Consider the following 17,313-nt stretch of genomic DNA (forward strand, 5'->3'; position numbering starts at 1 on the left):
TTCAAATCTTCTGTCAGTATCACTGATGTAAGAATGGTTCAGCACTTACACTGCCTAGTGGATATACATTGAGGGGAAGAAGGTATAAGTGCTTCTCTTAAGACACAGGCAAAAAGCTGCAAGCATCTAATAAAGGTATGAAAAACATCTTCCTTGCACTAATGTTGGCTGGACTCAGGTCTAAGCCTGTCTCCCACTTTTCTGTGGTTATATATGTGGAGAAAACCACCAACTGAATGTTTGATGTTTGTGAAGGTGGTAGCACGGTGGGCTGAAGCTTAGATATCCTTGCTTGGGTACTCTCCTTGAGATGCACACAGTTTGCCTTGTGTTCACAAGTGCTTATTGTCTGCAGCTCCTCTTGACTTTGTAAGTGTACTCAATGACTCATAGCTGAAACAGATTTAAAATATTTCCAGAAAGGGTATTGGTGCCTTAAGTCCTTCAGACTTCTGGCCCTTATGCTGATGCCGTGGGACACAGGTGATTAGACTTGGTCATATCATTGTCAGTGCTTCTCTTGCAGAGAGGTTTTCTGAACTCATGGCAGACTGCACTTGCTGGGGGTATTGACTTAAAGGTAGTGTCATATGCATTCTCCTCCATGAAAGCTATAGAACAAGAAAATGCTCTTAATTGCATCTGTAGAATGTCTGCTGACCTCTGGTGAGGTATTTTTCTTCCTAGAGATTCAGCAGTTCCTAGTAGAACACATACAGATAAAGCACTTTTGCTTTAGAAGTAGTTTTTAATTTTTTGAAGATGTTTCTGTGGTTGCAGCAGACCTGTTGTGTGAAGTATATGAGTAGAAACAGGATGTGCTAAAATTGCATCATGAACTAAAATCAGTTGTGACAGCCATCATGTATTGAGAAATAGTTTGCACTGAATTTCTTGAACTCTTATGGAATATCTTGCAGAGTATCAGTTTTCTACCGAAAAGAAAATCTGAAGATATATACTCTAGTTTTCATTATAAGCATTAAATCATCACTTTGATTTGATTGCATTTTGGTTTATGTTGCTAATAGTCTTTAATTTGCTGGAATGGATTTGTGGAACCAGTTTTCTCCGCTTAGCAGAGAAATATCAGATGTTGGGACATAATTTCAACCCTTTCTTTGAGCTGAAATGTAACTAATGTATCTTGAATGCAATTATGCTTTGAGGCTAGTATATATTACAGGTTTTAACTGTGGTTTCTATCTGCTGTTATTTTAAGCCTCCAGACACTTTAAACAGGGAGCGAAATATTTGCATTTTAGAAAATGAGGTGTGTGGTTTCAGATCTTCTCACAGAAATGACTGTTACAGTAAATTCTAATGCGGAAGATTTGTGTCAACTTTCTACCTTTCCAAAGAATTTGAAGACATGTGACATAAAATTGAACATCATTTAATCTTCACTTTCACATTTACCACTTCAGAATGACGGACTTTTTTGCTTAAAAAAATTAAAATCTGAACTCCACTTAACTTTCAGTTTCCTCTTTGGTTCCCGTTTTAGCGTGTCTTGGCACCGCTCTTGCGTTGGCGGGAGGTGTCACTTCACAGAGCTCTAGGGAACAAAGTTTCCTTGCACGGGCATGAGCAGCATCAGGACAGATTTTTTTGCTATTAAGAGGATGTATATATTACTATGATTCTAAAATTTGGACTTTGGCCTCTGCTGAAGTGTCTAAGGGTGATGGCAGAATCATTTCTGATACCATCCCATGGTAACCTCAGTGCAGTTTGTGCAGCCCACTGGGGCTGTGGGCAGGCAAAGGTCAGTTGCTGCAGCCTTGAAGAGAAAGTAGAGTATGTCTAGCTAGAAACATAAGTCAGGCTGGGAGGGAAAGTCGTCATCATGGCTTTTTAATCAACATCACGAGGTGTTCTCACTATTTTACATAGCCTCCTGACAAACAGCCTGTGTGCCACCTGCCATCAGCCCTCTCTGGGTTTGTGTTCAGAACAGAAGATAAAATCAGGATGTTGCTGAAGTCTGCCTAACACATCAGTTCCCTCAGTAAGACCCATAGAATTGCAGCGCTGGTAAAAAATATCTCTAGGAAGGAAGTACCCGAGCTGCTTGCATCCCTTTCTTCTCCCTTTAATACTTGGCAGGCTTTCACTTAGCTTGGTCAGGAAGTATTATGGGGTCTGTCTGAAATACTAGCTGCCTGCCCGCATCTTTTGCCAGAAAGGGCACAGGCAGAACTGTATGCAGTTGCTTTATTTATTTAAATTGTATTTTACCTTACTGTTTCCTGTGCAGCAGTTTAGATTTCCTGGTGGTTTAAGACTTGTGAAAGAAAATGAAGCCTCTGTCCACTGTTTGGTTGGGTCTAGACGAGATTTCTTGCAAATTAGGTTTTTTAGAAGTAGCCTGCTAATTTTTGTACAGAGAGAAGATCTGGATATGAGTAGCACCATTCCATGTTAGCACGATTCACAGCCCTGAAGAGGGGAACAGGATGAGATTTTGCAGCTTCAATGTGGGAGGCATTGGGCACAGAAACTTTTAAAGATATTATTTCTGTTGCCAAGCCATTTGCTTAAAAAATTCGTGTGCTGGAGCCTGTCTCTGCCCTTATCTAATGCAGCTGACCCTTGAGTTTCTTGCTTCTTGGATGGAGCCTGGATTTTCACATTTTCTCTAACTGACATTTCTTTGCTTCTTGCTTCATATCAGCTGTGTCCCTCAGAGTCACCAGGCAGGTTGTAGGACTGGAAGTGAGGTAGGAACAAGAAAAAATGTGGTGCCTTTTTCTCTTGTGCCTATTTGTCTTGTCTTATACACTGACCATATGATGTGACAAGTTTGATTCGTTGGCAAAATGCATGCTGAGAGCAGCTTTTTGCTCCATTCCTGTGTTAGTAACTGTGAGATTGAAACCACTTCAATTACCAGATGGATTGGGTTTTCCAAAGGTTGTAATTCTCATGAACTCTGTGAAAATGAAAGTTTATATTTATATATCCTACCCTTGGATTATAGTTTTCTGTATTTATTTGTTTAAGTACAGGGTACAGCATGTACTATTTGATGTACTATTTTTGATGATCACTGTATTGTTCCACTTCCTTAAAATAAATAAAATAAAAATAGACTAATACTTTAGCAGCATGCTAAGTGGTGAAAGGTTGATTCTAATTAAATAAGATTGTCAAAGTCCATGTAGGAAGAATTACAGATAGTCTAGAACTTTTGTAAATAGTTTAGGTAGTCTGCCTTTGTATTTTCACAAAGTCTGGGTAGTCTAAAGTTTTCAGTGCATTTAGAAAATGCAAATCCCACAAGAGAAAAAGTGTACCTTTATGTTCTGCTGGCATGACATAGGCCCCTCATGTGCACATATGGAAGTTAGGCAGCAAGAGGACAGGTGGGGATGGAAATATAGAACTGCTGCTAAATTGCTACCTCTCAGTTCCTTTGTTCAGCAAAAAAATTTCCTTTAACCACAGTAAAAAAGATGTGGTTTTTCAGGAAGCCTCCGTATGAAATAGCTGAAAAAAAAATGTATCAGCATTTGACTAATGCCTAATTTACTACTTTTTCATGGAAAAAAAATCCTGCTGGATCCAAATCTGTCCTATTGGTGACGTTGCTGTTTCTGTAAACACTGTCTGTGGGCTGGCTCCAGGACTCTGTTTGTTCAGAGCTGGGAGACTCCCTTCCAGCAGAGGAAATGGGACGATGTGTTAAGCTTTTGCTGGAGATTGTTCCCTTCCACAGAAGCTATATCCTCTGCAGGGAAGCAGAGCTTGGATCCCTGCCACAGCGTGTCCGTGATGTTAACGAGGAGGAGAAGCTGTGCCTGCTTCAGCAGCGGTCTGCTAATTCAGAGGAGGGGTTGGAGAACAAAGTGGAGTTTGATGAAATTTAAATGCGACACTTAATCCTGTTAGCAGACAGAGGGAAAAGTTTTTTGTTCCATGGAGGGGAAGGAGAGGAGCTATTGAATTTACCTGAAATCTATGCATCAGGAAGAACCATATCAAATGGAATCTGGGTCCATGCCTTGTTTCAAATACATCATCTTTGCCAAACAGAAACCTCAGCTGAGTTTCTGTACAACTGAAGCCCTGCTTGTTTTCAACCTGCAGCAACTATTGTTTAATACAGATGAGCAACTTGATCTTCCTTGGGTTGCTCACATACCATAGTGATGAGACTTACTGAAATATTACAAAAGAAGTTTTAAGTTTATTGCCTATTTAGGAGAAAAGAAGGTATGTTCAGGTGAGTTTTTTTTTACTGTCTTCAGGCTCAAGTAGTGATTTTATTGCTAAAAAAAATTGTTTCGTTTCAGCATAGCTGCTTCAAGTAATGCCTGTTCTTTTCTCTCAAATCTTTCTTTGACGTTGCTTATTAGTCAGCCTTAGCCAAAAATGGGTTAAATGACTTCGTAAGTTGTCAGTCAGGTGTTCAGTGTGACTGCAGCATGTGGTGGGGCTGAGCGCCGTGATTTCTGTGAGGTCCCTGGCACAGTTCTGGATCAGCGTGCATGTGAACCTGCCCCTGCATGGGTGGATCGTGCAGCGAGGCAGCGCTGGTGGGACTGCTGCATGTAGACAGTGTGAAGAGGAGGGCTCTGAGGGAGGCTGTGAGGGCGGAGGTTTCATTTCTCTTCAGACACAGTGAAGAAGAAAGCATGAATGAGCTGCCATAGAAGCTGTAATGTGGAGTGCTGAGTCTGTCCTCGTGTGATACTGGAGGTAGAGAAGAAGGTTTACTAAGGGCAAGGAAGGTTGCAGATCTTGACAGGCCTAGACCATGACAATAGCTGTTGTTTGATTCAGCTGAGAAGGGACAGGTGGCCCTAAGAGGATATAAGGATTCTTAGAGTCTTCTTTATGGCAGTAATTTTCTAAATCTGTTCCCGTCACAGCAAGATTGTTGCCTTTACTTCACTGGAGAGTATCATGTTAAAGAGAAGGTGGAAGACAGAGTTGCCTGGATGGGCTGGAAATGTAAGGATCAGTTGAAAGGACTTAAACTTAGATTTTATGCATAAATAATTTGCAAGCCTGGGTGTTTGGCTAGGTCTGTGGAGTTGGAAGTATTAATTACTCGTTAGAGTTAGCAGGAATATTTTTCTTGAAGTGTTAGGGAGATGAAGAAAGATTTCATGTGTGGCATTGGACACAGAGTCTGGACCATGTTCACAAAGGGGATGGGATTTTTTTTTAATTGCAGAGTAAACCACCCATATTGAATGTGCAGAAGACCTTTTAAGGATCCCCACTCTAAAAACAAATATAATATCTTCTGATAAGGAAGAAAGAAGAAGGGTAGCAGAATAGAAGACCCAATTCTAGACTCTCACAGAAAAGATTGGTAACTCAAAATACACAGGGATGGAATGGGGCAAATATCTTTAGACTTTGGCAAGAGCACTGAAGTTAAGTTAACCTGAAGAAGAAGTTAAGTTAACCTGAAGAAGATCTGGGATGGAAATAGGAAAGTGAAACTTAAGGCAACTACTGTGCTTAGAGAAGAAATGGAGATCTGGGTATTTAACGAAGAACTGAGTAATCTAAGAGAGGCAAAATAATTAAAGGATGAAAATTCTATAAGTGATACTTTGCCTTTAAACTTATTTGTAAGTCATTGAAAAGGGGATGTCTTCAAAAACAAATGAACCAACATTAATATTTTAACATGGTTATAGTAGCCATAAGACACTAGCAATAGGAAATGCTTCCTGCATTGCTTAATTCTTACTTGTGAATGTAATAGAACTCTTAAGCCAGCATTGGCAAGAAAAATTAAATGTATGAGTATTTCAAGCGTAGTCCCAAATATTATTCCTACTTGTCCATGTAGAAATGACAGCATTTCAGGCTGGTAATTTCCACTTTTTTTTAAAGCATCTTTAGCCAGAACTTTTTTCATTGAGGAAAACCATGTGTCCACCATTCTCCATCTGCAGGGGCATGCCCATACTGCCCTGTAACTATTGAAATGCCAGCCTCTTTCAAAGCCTCACAGCTTGAATGCCATTTGCCATAGTGCATTCAGCAGTAGGCTAAGTGCTTGGTGGGTGTAGAGGAAATGCTGGAAGATAGCTGCACATAATTTAGGTAATGTAGAGAAAAATCCAAAACCCCCTTTGAATACTCAAGGGTGCACTTTGAAAGAATTTAGGAAATTAAGTTGTGCTAAATAGTAACTGACCATAAGATTCTTTCCACTCAAGTTTTGCTGCTGATCTGAACTTTCAGTAACTTTTTAAGTGTATCTTAGCAGTTCTGCTTCTGCAGAATCTGAAATTCTTTGTGTTCTTATAACTTTGATTTTGAAGGAGTTATGTTTCTTAGGTGAAAGGAGCCAGCTATTCTATTTTTCTGGCATAGTGTGCAAGCTGGCAGTTGAGTCATGTACTCTCAATGCTGGTAATGTTCTTGAGATTTCCTGAATAGAGAGTAACTGGAATAGTGCTTATCATCTGGACATAGCACACTCGGTCTGAGCAAGTGGCACGTGTAAAACTGAGACACTGGGGTTGGGATTTTGCATTTTTTGAATGTGCAAAAAGTGGGGGGGAAATGACCTGCAGAAGAGCTGTTGTAGAAACAAGTGTTTACGTGTAGGGAATTTGAGGGAGGGAAGTTAACAGAAATGATGAGCCTCAAGGGTCCTTGTTACAATTAGAGCCAAGACTCAGGAATTAAGAATTCCAATTTAGAGAGTACGCATAAATTACCTCTTGTTTTAACCTGACAAAGACGTGCAGTTGTATGGAACAAAATAGGAATTGTGAAAGGTTTCCTAATAAAACTCAAAAGCAAGGTGAAACATGCTTCTAGTTTTTCTATTTAATTAAGCACTTAGTCAGGTCTGCAACTAAGCTTGCCTTTCCTCTTGAGTCAGTGATTGGGCTCCTCCAGGGGAAACTTGTCAGACTACAAAGCTCACCTGAACTGAAGGGAGGTTCCAAGGCTTAGTTTAGGTATGAAATTAAGAGGTGCTCTACTTTAAGTGGTTTGAGGGTTTCCTGTGAAGAGATTTACTTTACTTCACATTCTTTTTTTTTTGCATTTGCTGCTGCTCAACTTAGAGACTTACGGGCAGTTTGTACTCCATCTCCCCTTCAAAAGTACATGGCTTTCAGGGTGCTGCCTCTCTGCTTTTTATTTCTATTTTTTATATTAATATCCCAAAAATAAATGCTCAGAAAAAATCTTTATCTGTATTTCTATTGCTCTCTCAATTTTATTCAGCCTGATATACGAAATTGTACAAAGGAAATCTAGGAGTGCGGTATGGTTAAAACTGAAGCTCAAACCTCAGAGTTGTGCTGAAATGGCCCTATAAGGCAAGAAAAATATTTCAGTAAGTTCTTTTCCAAACCATTGGCTTAAAAAAATAAATTTTTTGTTCTTGCTTTTTAACTCACCAAGTTTCTTTTCATTATATAATTTTTAAAGTTTTTTGCATTGGACTTAAGAAGATACATGCACTGAGTTGATTGCATTTAGTAAGAAGATCAGAGATTTTGTTAGACTGTGCAATACAGTCTTACAAAATTATAAAACATTTAAAATTATAAACATTTGTTTTATTACTGTTATGCAAGCAAGTTTTCCTGATGTAAATTTCCACAGGTCAATGTATGTTGCTTTGCTTACCTGAATACTATTTCTCACAAAATGGAAATCACAATGTCACTAACATTGAGTAGGTCTATACCAAGCAAAAATTTTAAGTTTCTTAGTCACTTAACAATTCTCCTCTTGATTTCTACAGATTCTGGTGTTCTCTTAATACAGATTTTTGCTTCAAAGTAAGACTTGTTGATTGTGGTAGGACAAGAAGCTCAATCTATAAATGCACAAAGCTGAAAATTCTTGCTGAGACTAAATAACATAAATTATGTTTGGCGTGGGAGAGTGGTTTCTTTCCTTTTTGATTGTTTTTTAACCTGTGCACTAATGGTCTGAAGTAAGGCCTGCTCTTCAAATAGCCTGTGAAACCTCTCTAGTTAATAGCTTTAGTAGTGAAGTTTGTAACTGAATTTGGACATGGAACAGAAAAAAATGTTTATATGCCACATGTCTTGCTGAAACTAATTTCTACCATCAAGAAATCATAGATTTATATATTTATTTGCATGAAAAAGTTAAATAAAGTCTGCTGTTAGAAGTTTCAAAGCAAAATCACCTCAGCTGGGGATGCTCTGGAAACTTTTCCTTTGCAGCTCTTGTAAAAATCAGAGATGGGGAGAATGTGGGGAGAGCTTGTGCTGTAGCACAAGGACAGACATGGTAATGCTTGTTTTGCAGAAAAGCTTTATTTAGCTTAGCAACCTCATTGCTAAATATTCCCTGTCACTTTGCAGCATAATCTAAGGAGACTATTTAGGAACAGAGGGAATGTGAATGTGTGGGGCCACGACTCGTTGCTAGAGAATCTGATGAGCATGAGAGAGGAGGGCATTGAACCTTAATTATAGATTATTTAGTATCAAGCTGGTTCTTCTTCTCCTGAGGCATACGATGTTTAGGCCCACTCTTACACCTTTATTGGGTTTTTGTTCATGTTGATAATGTGCAAATGAGATCTATTGTGTGTGATTTTTTTCCATTCAGGATTTGCAGCAGGGCTGGATATGTTTACAGGACAGCAGGGGGGAGTTAAAGAAATATCCTTATCAGCCTGGAGTAGGGGGTTGTACTAGCCATTCTCTAGGCTGTACTGACATCTGGTGGCAGTTTATATATTTATAAAGTATTTGAAATATTTTTCATTCAAAGGTGGGCCAATTAATTCCCTGTCTAGAATATGCCTGCTTATGTATTTTGGACTGTTCCACCTTATTTTGTAGCTTGTGTGTGGTGGCTGTTCTTTTCCTGCTGTCTTGCTTCTGACTCTCAGAGGCAAAAAGTTTAAAATTGTTGAAACTAATCTTTCACCTAGTTTAAAAATGTATTGACTTTGTTTTCAGATTTTTTTTGTGAGTCTTACAGCAGTTATATGGAAAAGGAAACATTATTTTGTTTTCTTCCTTTCCCTTCAAATAGTTGCAGGGGTCATGAAGAAAATGAATGAGATAGTTTTCTTTCTTTGAAGCTGAAAGGAGAGATGAAGGAGAACCCTGAGATCTGCCTCCGTTTTTAGGGCTTCCCCATCAGACAGAGACTCCAGGGCTCCTCTTTACTCATGTATATATAAATACATGTTTCTGAAGTGGAACACAAAATGTTTAAGATGGGAAAAAACAGAATTCACTGTCATGGACTTGAAGTAATCCTAGAAATGTGGCAGAGTTGTTTTTTTTTTGGAGAAAGTTGATAGCAAATCGTTGTTACCAGGATCAAAAGGTATTCACTGAAACTATGTGGCCTTCCAAGAATGGGCAGGTGAGAAAGAAATCTTGGCAATTTTGAGAGAAATTGTTCTTCGTGTAGGAGAACAGCATTAGTGAGAGGTTTGTAGTTTTTGTGGCTACCTCACAGAGATGGAGACTTAGGAAGGGGTTCCACCAGACTCTAGCTAAGCTCTAAGGATGCCTGACACTGACTGCTCCTTTCCAAGTCCAAATCTCAGTTCTTACTTCAAGACAGAGCTATTACACTACATACTAGCTGCTTCTTGAGGGGGACTGATCAGTGAGGGGGATAAGTTGGGAATATCTCCAAATGTGAAGACCACAAAGTCTCCAGGATTCCACCAGGCAAAGAAGGAAGAGTTTTAAATAGGTTGCAGTCTTCCCTGAGCCTGCTCCTTTTAAGTTGTCTGTGTTCAGAAGGGGGATTCAGCACAAATATTTTGTCCCTCAAGTGGGTCACTGCAGGTGGGTCAGGTAAGCCTTTATGTAGGCAGGTTAGCCTTACCTGTGTGCATTATGGATTTTGAGGAAGGTTTTGAGACACTTTTGAATTTTTGTGAAAGGCGATGTAAGAGGCCTTCCTATATAAATATTACATCGTTAGTTTTGCTAATGGCATAATATTTATAATGTTCAGTGATATTTGCCCCCATTTTCATGGTGTGCTTGATGCAGAGGAGAATAATTAGCTTTCTAGAGGGCCATGAGTACACAGAAGGTAGCATAAAGTCAGCTCATCTTACAAGTAAGGGAGTTAAACCTTACGCTGTATATAATTTTCTTCCTGTGTGCAGACAGGGTAATTTTTCTTTATTTTATGGTCCTCTGCTGTTGGGTGATATAATAGAGTGGTTCTGGCTATAACAAGTATTCTCTAAGGTGAGCAGTGAGTAATTTTTTGGATGCATGTTGGCACCCAACTTATTGTCATTACCAGAAATTAAACATTTAACTTGCTACAAAGGAAGGAGAATGTATTTTCTTTTCAATCTTTCCCTTTTGTGCTTAGTTGTAAAATAAAAGCAAATTAATGACTACATTTTCTTTATGGTGTGGCATTTACTGGGCAACTCACAGTCTCTTCTTTCCAGATGATGGCAGGGCAGTGCTTTAGTTTTGGGTTGCTAGTTTGTTGTTGCACTGCATTTTTTTTAGTAGCTGCTTCTGACATAACTCTACTACATTTTACAGTCACGTCCCTCAAGTGTAGGAGGGTGAAGATAAGGGAGGGAGAAAGCAGGTTTTAGCATCAGGTAAATGACTATGTCACTAACACCTTGCCTCTTGGAGATCTGAGGGAGAAAACTTTTTTCAGTACTTAATCCGTACTTTTGTGACAGCTTTGCTGAGACCATGACTGCTTGTGTGGCTATGGGTGCATGTAGTGCCTTCCCTTAGACCCTTCAGGGGAAGGATTTTAGCCTGGCTTTGTGCAAGGCTTGCTGGCCCATCACCAGCTGCATTTCTTTTTCACCTACATGCTTTGCAGTGGAAGCTGGGGCAGGCAGATTGCTGTGTTTGGGTACCTAGACACAGACAAGGAACTGTGGTAGGCATCTCTCTTGGCAAGGGGCATGATCTGTGTAGCTTCTTATCCTCCTCAGGTACATCACCTTAGATGCATCTTTGACTACAAAAATACCAGTAAAAAGGGAGCCACCTGGAACAATGTGGAAGTCAAAGACAGTCAATAGAGAAGCAGTAGAAATACAGAGGACCTGTATTTAAAGTCATCATTCAATTGTTGTCATGTTCTTCTGTCATTTTTTTTTTTACTGTAGGCCCTTTAGAATAGGAATTTCTGTGTGGAGCATAAATGAAGTTCTTGCCAGAAGATTTCCTTGAATTGTTTGAAGTTACCTGGTGCACCTTTCAGAGGCACATCTGACATATATATGCAAAACTGACTTAAACTCCTAACTCACTTGTCTCATTCATTTAAATGCTAAAGCTGAAGAATATATAACAAGTCTCAAAAGTGTTTAGGATTCTGTGAGACCATAATATGTTACTTAGGTTTTACTTTGATTTTTTCTTGTTCTGAAACTCCAGATTCTTTTTGCTTCACATGTTTTGAGTATTTCCTTGTCACTGCATTGTTTGCCTTGACAAGTTTTCTTCTCTGTGTGCTGACAGTATGTTGCCTATTACAGCTTAGATATGAGGCCCACAGCTCCAGTAGTTCATAAGCTTGTTTTGAAAGCAGAATTTTTTCCTGTTATAGACAGTTTGGGTGTTTTTTTCCTTCTACTTACTTTTTAGCGAATAAAATATCAGTGCTTTCTGAATTTACATAGTTGTATGGGGTTTTTGTATTGGGGACATACTAGATTATTAGAAAAGGCGTCATTTTTTTGTTCCATGTATTAAGCTTGGAAGAACTGTTCTAATGTTAGAATGTAAAGTAAGTTAATATTTTCTAAGTCAGCTGTCTTATTTTAAGCCCTGAAATTTGAATTGCACTGAAAAAGTAATTGTAAATAGCAATTCTAACCAATGGTAATAAAAGATGCACGTCAAGATGATATCATGATTGATGTTTTAAATATAAAATTAGTCATCATAGCTCTGACAGGATCAAAATAGGATCTGTTAGCAAAGAAATATCAGATACCTGTCAACTAAAGATTGAGTGTACTGTGGTAAATTCCATCAGAGACTACCACAATATTATTTTTCAGCTTTGTCTTGTAAAGAGCTGAAGTGCCTTCTGCAAATCATACTTCATCTGCAAATCTTGAATGAGAAATATAAGGTCTCTTGCAGTAGTTCATGTGGGATTTCAAAACTGGCTCTGCCTCCAGGAAGACCTGGGATTAGATTACCTACTGAGATGTTTACACCTTGATTATTCTGAGATGCTCCCATTTTCCTTGCTCTGAGAGAACAGCTCCATGATTTTATTTCTGCACTTCTTTTGTTTCTCCTGCTGGATTCATCATTGAGCCAATGCCAGGCTGTTTCTAGCAGGGCTACCTGGCAATCTCAGTGGTGTGGCTGCTTGGCTGAAGACAGGGATTTTCCTCTTGTACTGTATGCCCTAGAGAGACATCCAGCCCACAGACCCCACGGACATGTAAAAGCAGTGAAGTTAGGAAAAATGCATCTTACTAGTGGACAACTAGCACAGGTTGTTTAACTGCTGACCAAATTATTTATTGAGGACGGACAGCTCAAGAAAGAAAACTTTTAGTTCTTAAAATTTGTGCCACCTCTGTCCTTGCAGTCTGTATTCTTTTGTAGCAGACTAGAAAGTAAAGACAATCTGTGCCTTCAGATCTGTTGCAACTTCTGAGCCTCCTGCACATCTCTAGGCCTCCTTATGAATGGTCAAGCAATGGACAATTGCATAGTCCCCTTCTTTCCCCTCCTGCTGCTGCTCTGTTTCCTGACCAAATCTATTCCCTCCGGGCACTGGCTTTTGGATATCTATCCTGATTCTTAGAATCACTGGAATGATACATAGACAATGGTAGAGGAGAAAACTGTATAGTTACTTTGGTCCAAATGAAGCTTACTTCATGCCCGCAGAGCAGCTGTTTCCTCAGAAAGCTGGCCAATATACTGTGCTATAAGGGGTGTTCGTGTGATGATGAGAACTGTACTGGTATTGGGGCAGCCCTTCTATGGGTTGTGCACTCAGCTAAAGCTCCTCTACCTTTTCAATAGCAGATGAACTTTTTTTGAAGTACATTGCTGTGTTTCTGTAACACAATTCAGGTCCCTGGTCACTTGAATATTTTTTTTGCACGTGCATTGTTTTTTAAAGCAGACTATTAATAATCTTGTCCCAAAGTTTTTCTTACATTGCACTTAAACCTGTTTAAGTGGCATCTTTTTCTCATCTGAGGATTTTGACTTTTGTTCTATGTGAGAAATTTTTTTCTTTTTTCTGATTGGATTATCTTTTTTTTAACTTTATTTTGTTTGGGGCTTTTTTACCTCTTACAGATTATGCCTTCAAGGAAACTGAATACTTAAAATGTTTCTGAGTGGAAAGTATAATCTCAAATGTACCTAGACTGCTGTTATCAGCCACATGTTGTTATTTAATCAAACTCTTCAATTTACCAAGCTGTACCTTTAAAAGTATTCTTTTCCTCACAGTATTCAAGAGTGTTTCTGAACTGTCATTCCTCTGTTAATTAAAAGTAAGCTAGATAGTGTAGGCATTCTGTGAGCCAGCACTCCAAATATCAGTTTTAAATCATGCTAAAAGCTTCCAGTTCTTTGGAAATTACATGACAGCTCTTACTTGTAGAATGCAAAGACCATTTTTCTGCAGTGTCCACTCATTAAAATGGTGTATTCTCTGTTTTCTGCAGGCTCAACTTCAGGACATGCAAGAGTACTTTGGAGTGAACTGGCAGTAAGCCTTGCAGTACCATGGTGGCAATAATACTGGCTGTCCTCTGGAGATGCTGAAGCTTTGAACTTCTTTATTAGACCCTCCAACTTGTTCACAAAGGACTTAAAACTGATTTGGATTCATATGGTCATGGGTATGGATTTTTTCCTCCCATTTCTTGACATCTGCATGTTTCCAGCAGTCAGTGATGAAGTCAGTGCTAGGTCTGCTGACATTTGGTCTGTTCTGGGGAGCTCTGAGTGACAGGTACTGTAAACATCCTACACTCTCAGCTGTGGAAACTAAGAAAGCTGGGAGAAGGCTGTTTACTCTCCCTGCCTTGGAAATCATCTGGAGGGCGAGGATGGAATATTCTGTTGATTGTATTTCTGACAGCCTGTATTTCATACTTTACATTATGGTGTCAGTAAACAAATTCTGTCATTACATCACATCATCAATGTCTTGTGTTCAAACCAAGGTCAGAAGGGCATTGTCATATTCTTGAGCTGTACTGCTGGCTTGAGGGAAGCTTGAATAATTCAATAATACACTGCAGTACTTCCATCCTTAAGCAGTGATTAAAAAAGACCTGTCACACTGTTTGTTTGAAGGTAGTGATACATAAAAGTTGCAGTGTGGACATTCTCAGACTGACACATCAGTATTGTATTTAATCAAAATCACCCTTAAATGGTTGGGGCTTTTTTTCTAAGATCTACTCAATTCTTGTTTTCTACCCAAAAGAGCTAGAAACAGAGGTTAGAAGGCAAAAAGATTGTAGGGGAATTAAAATTTCAGTTTCTTTTCAAAGAAAATCAGAGGTGTTAACATGAACTCCAGCTCTAAATTAAATTAGGATACAAAGGTCTTATACCTCGTGTTTTCCACTTGATGTTCCCTACCACTTGCTCCTCAGACTGTATCATACTTTGTGCTTTGTCCTGACAATCTTTCTCTTCTTCCTCTGTGTTTCTTTCATTCTATATGCTTTAAGCCAAGTCTAACTTACCAGTTCAAATGTAGAATAAGCTGAAAAAGTAATTTTCCCTTTTAAGTCTAATATCCTGCTGGCATGATCCTAAACTCCTAAAGTGAGTTTTGCAGGTTTTCTTGAGCAGGGACTCTGGCAGAAAGAATATTCTTTCCCTCTTTTCTTTTTCCTTGTTTATGGGGAAAGGACACCTTTTGTGTGCTCAAAGATCACTGTCTAGTTTCTTTTGCAATAGCATTGTTATGTGTTCAGATCCTTCTGCTTCAGCTTTTTAGGAAAGACATTTAAGTATAAAATCTTTGAAATAGTTTTCAGGGTTTGGAAATGGATGGGAGTGGGAAGATAACAGGTAAAAGAATGTGTAAGGATTTGAAGTAGTACTTACTAGTGGACAAAAAAGAATTTAAACTTTTATGCAGAACTTTAAAAAGTCAGTTATTTGAAGTAATAATTGTTTTTCAGGCTCTGGCTTGCTTTCCTATTGGAGGAAGCAGTAAGAGGGAAAGCCAGGGTCAAAGTGCTGTAGTGAAGGGACTAAGTTGATGAGTAAAAAGAAGGCTTATGATTAATGTAGTAATTTCCAAGAAAAGCAGAGTTAACCCCAGAAAATGATTGTTTTAAGGAGATGTAGCTGTTCAGACGAGTCAGACGATAGGGGGTAGCATTTCCTAATGCACATGCTTCCCTTGGCAGAGAGAGATTGCTGGGTGTGATGGGGCACGGTTACTTCCTCCACTGCATGACAATACTGATTGTAGATTATGCTGTCCAGGAAAGACAACCTCCTGAAGGAGATAAATTCCTTAATTTCTGAGATATGGGTTTGTATATTATTTTTATTTAGACATGTTTTGGGTTTGGAGTCATTATTTTGTGTCAATTGAAAATACTTCTCTATATTTAATATTACTTACTTGTACATTGAATAATGAAACTCCAGTTTAAATGAAACTCCAGTACTCCCAGCTTTGTCATACATTTTTCCTGGCTTTGTACTGACATGATTTGTTTAAACTGCAAACTAATTCAATGACTTGACCCCACTGAAAACTAAGTAAGCAAAACAGTTTTTATGTGGATCAGCTGCTTACTCCACCACTGTCCTGTGCCTGAAATGCTACTGAAAGTCCTAGTTCCTTCAAATGTGGCCACTTTCCTGAAGAAAATCACAGTGTTTATTTTGAATAGATGATGTAGTTCTAAAGCAATAAAATAGTGAAATGATGGGACTTTGAATATTTTATTTAATATTCTGCTGATGCCGTCTGTACAAAGTTGTAAGCATGCTGCTAAAATAAATTCAGATTAAATTGTTTTAATTAAAATGTTTCATTTTTTGAACTCCATTTTTGCTTCTCCTTAAAAGATTTGTTGGTAAAATCTAACTAAATTGTATTGCTAAAATGGAGCAACTGGCAATTTTGCTATCTCCAGACCTTTAATTGTAAATGTATGTTCTGATGTACCTTCACCATACTGAGCACTATATAAATTGCATCATTTTTACATCACAGAGGTTTTTTTCCCAAGGTATTGCTTGCCAAGCCAAAGGCAAACATTATGTCCTTTTCTCTTGTTAATCCCAGACTTCAAAGTGTTGAAGATTCTTTCCAGTCTATCAATTAAACACAGAGTTTTTCCATTGTGGAAAAAAAATGTAAGAGGGCTGTTTCAAAAGCCTGTTGCCAGCAATGAGCTTTGGATTGGGTCCATGGAGAGGTAATCTGGATAGCTACCACCGCAAGTCATCTCTGGAAGTTGCTGATTGTAGGCATGGCCTTTTTTCTTAAAGGGTGGTTCTGCCAAGAAGGAAAAATGGCTTGTTCCAAGTGATTCTTGGCACCACCCTGGACAATATTATTCCTGCCTGTTATGGTCAGCATCCTGCATTGATTGTGTTTCTGTAATTGTTTTTTCGTTATGAGGAAAAGAACAGTTCTTGTTATCATGTTTCTTTATTTCTAAACTTTGTTTGGTTTTGGTTTGTTTGGATTTTTGAGCTACATTTTTGATTATGTAGTCCTTCAAGGTAGCTGTCAAACATCCATTACATTTGGTAATACAGGGAGTGACTGTGGGAAGGAATAAAAAATGTGCGGGAGTGGTCAGGCAGAGCTGCTGCTTGTGCTGAGATTGCAACCTGAACTTGAGATTCACAAGTGAAATATTAGAAAAATATTGTATTAAAAGTTTCAAAGAACTGCTGGTGAGGGAAATGAGAGGTGAAAGGGGACAAGAGGTAATTGACTTGTCATCCAAAGGGTGAAAAGTAATATAATGTTGATTTTAAGTGTAAACACTTCCTTCATGATGCAGTAAAATAAAGCTATAATTTCCCTTAATGCTTATACAGAAGTCAGGTTCTGTTTTATGCAGTAAATCTCGCTGTCACTGATTCTAAGTCAGTACAGGAGAATTTAAAAGTCTATGACAAGCTATTCTACTTTGAAGACCTATAACAAAATTGAAAAAGAAAAAAGTGTTTGCTTTGAATGAAGAAGAAGAAAACCACATGATGTGGACTTCAATCATAATTGCCCTGAAATGAGAGATGGAGTTCTAGAGCTGAGTTTTCTCTGTGCTGCGATTGAGATAAAAACATGTAAAAGTAACTGTCCTGCAAAATGCAAACAGGTGTGGAACATCTGCAG

General features: G+C 38.6%; 1 long non-coding RNA gene across 1 annotated transcript in view; it reads left to right on the forward strand.

Annotated features, from left to right (window-relative positions):
• LOC131081011 (uncharacterized) overlaps nucleotides 1-16,788 on the forward strand; it is a 39,787-nt gene extending 22,999 nt beyond the window's left edge. The window contains exon 3 of the long non-coding RNA XR_009114236.1: nucleotides 13,646-16,788. This is a non-coding gene — a long non-coding RNA (uncharacterized LOC131081011). The remainder of the gene's footprint in view (nucleotides 1-13,645) is intronic.
• The last annotated feature ends 525 nt before the right edge of the window (nucleotides 16,789-17,313 follow it).

This window comes from Melospiza georgiana, chromosome 3 (genome assembly GCF_028018845.1).
Source record: "Melospiza georgiana isolate bMelGeo1 chromosome 3, bMelGeo1.pri, whole genome shotgun sequence".
Lineage (NCBI taxonomy): Eukaryota > Metazoa > Chordata > Aves > Passeriformes > Passerellidae > Melospiza > Melospiza georgiana.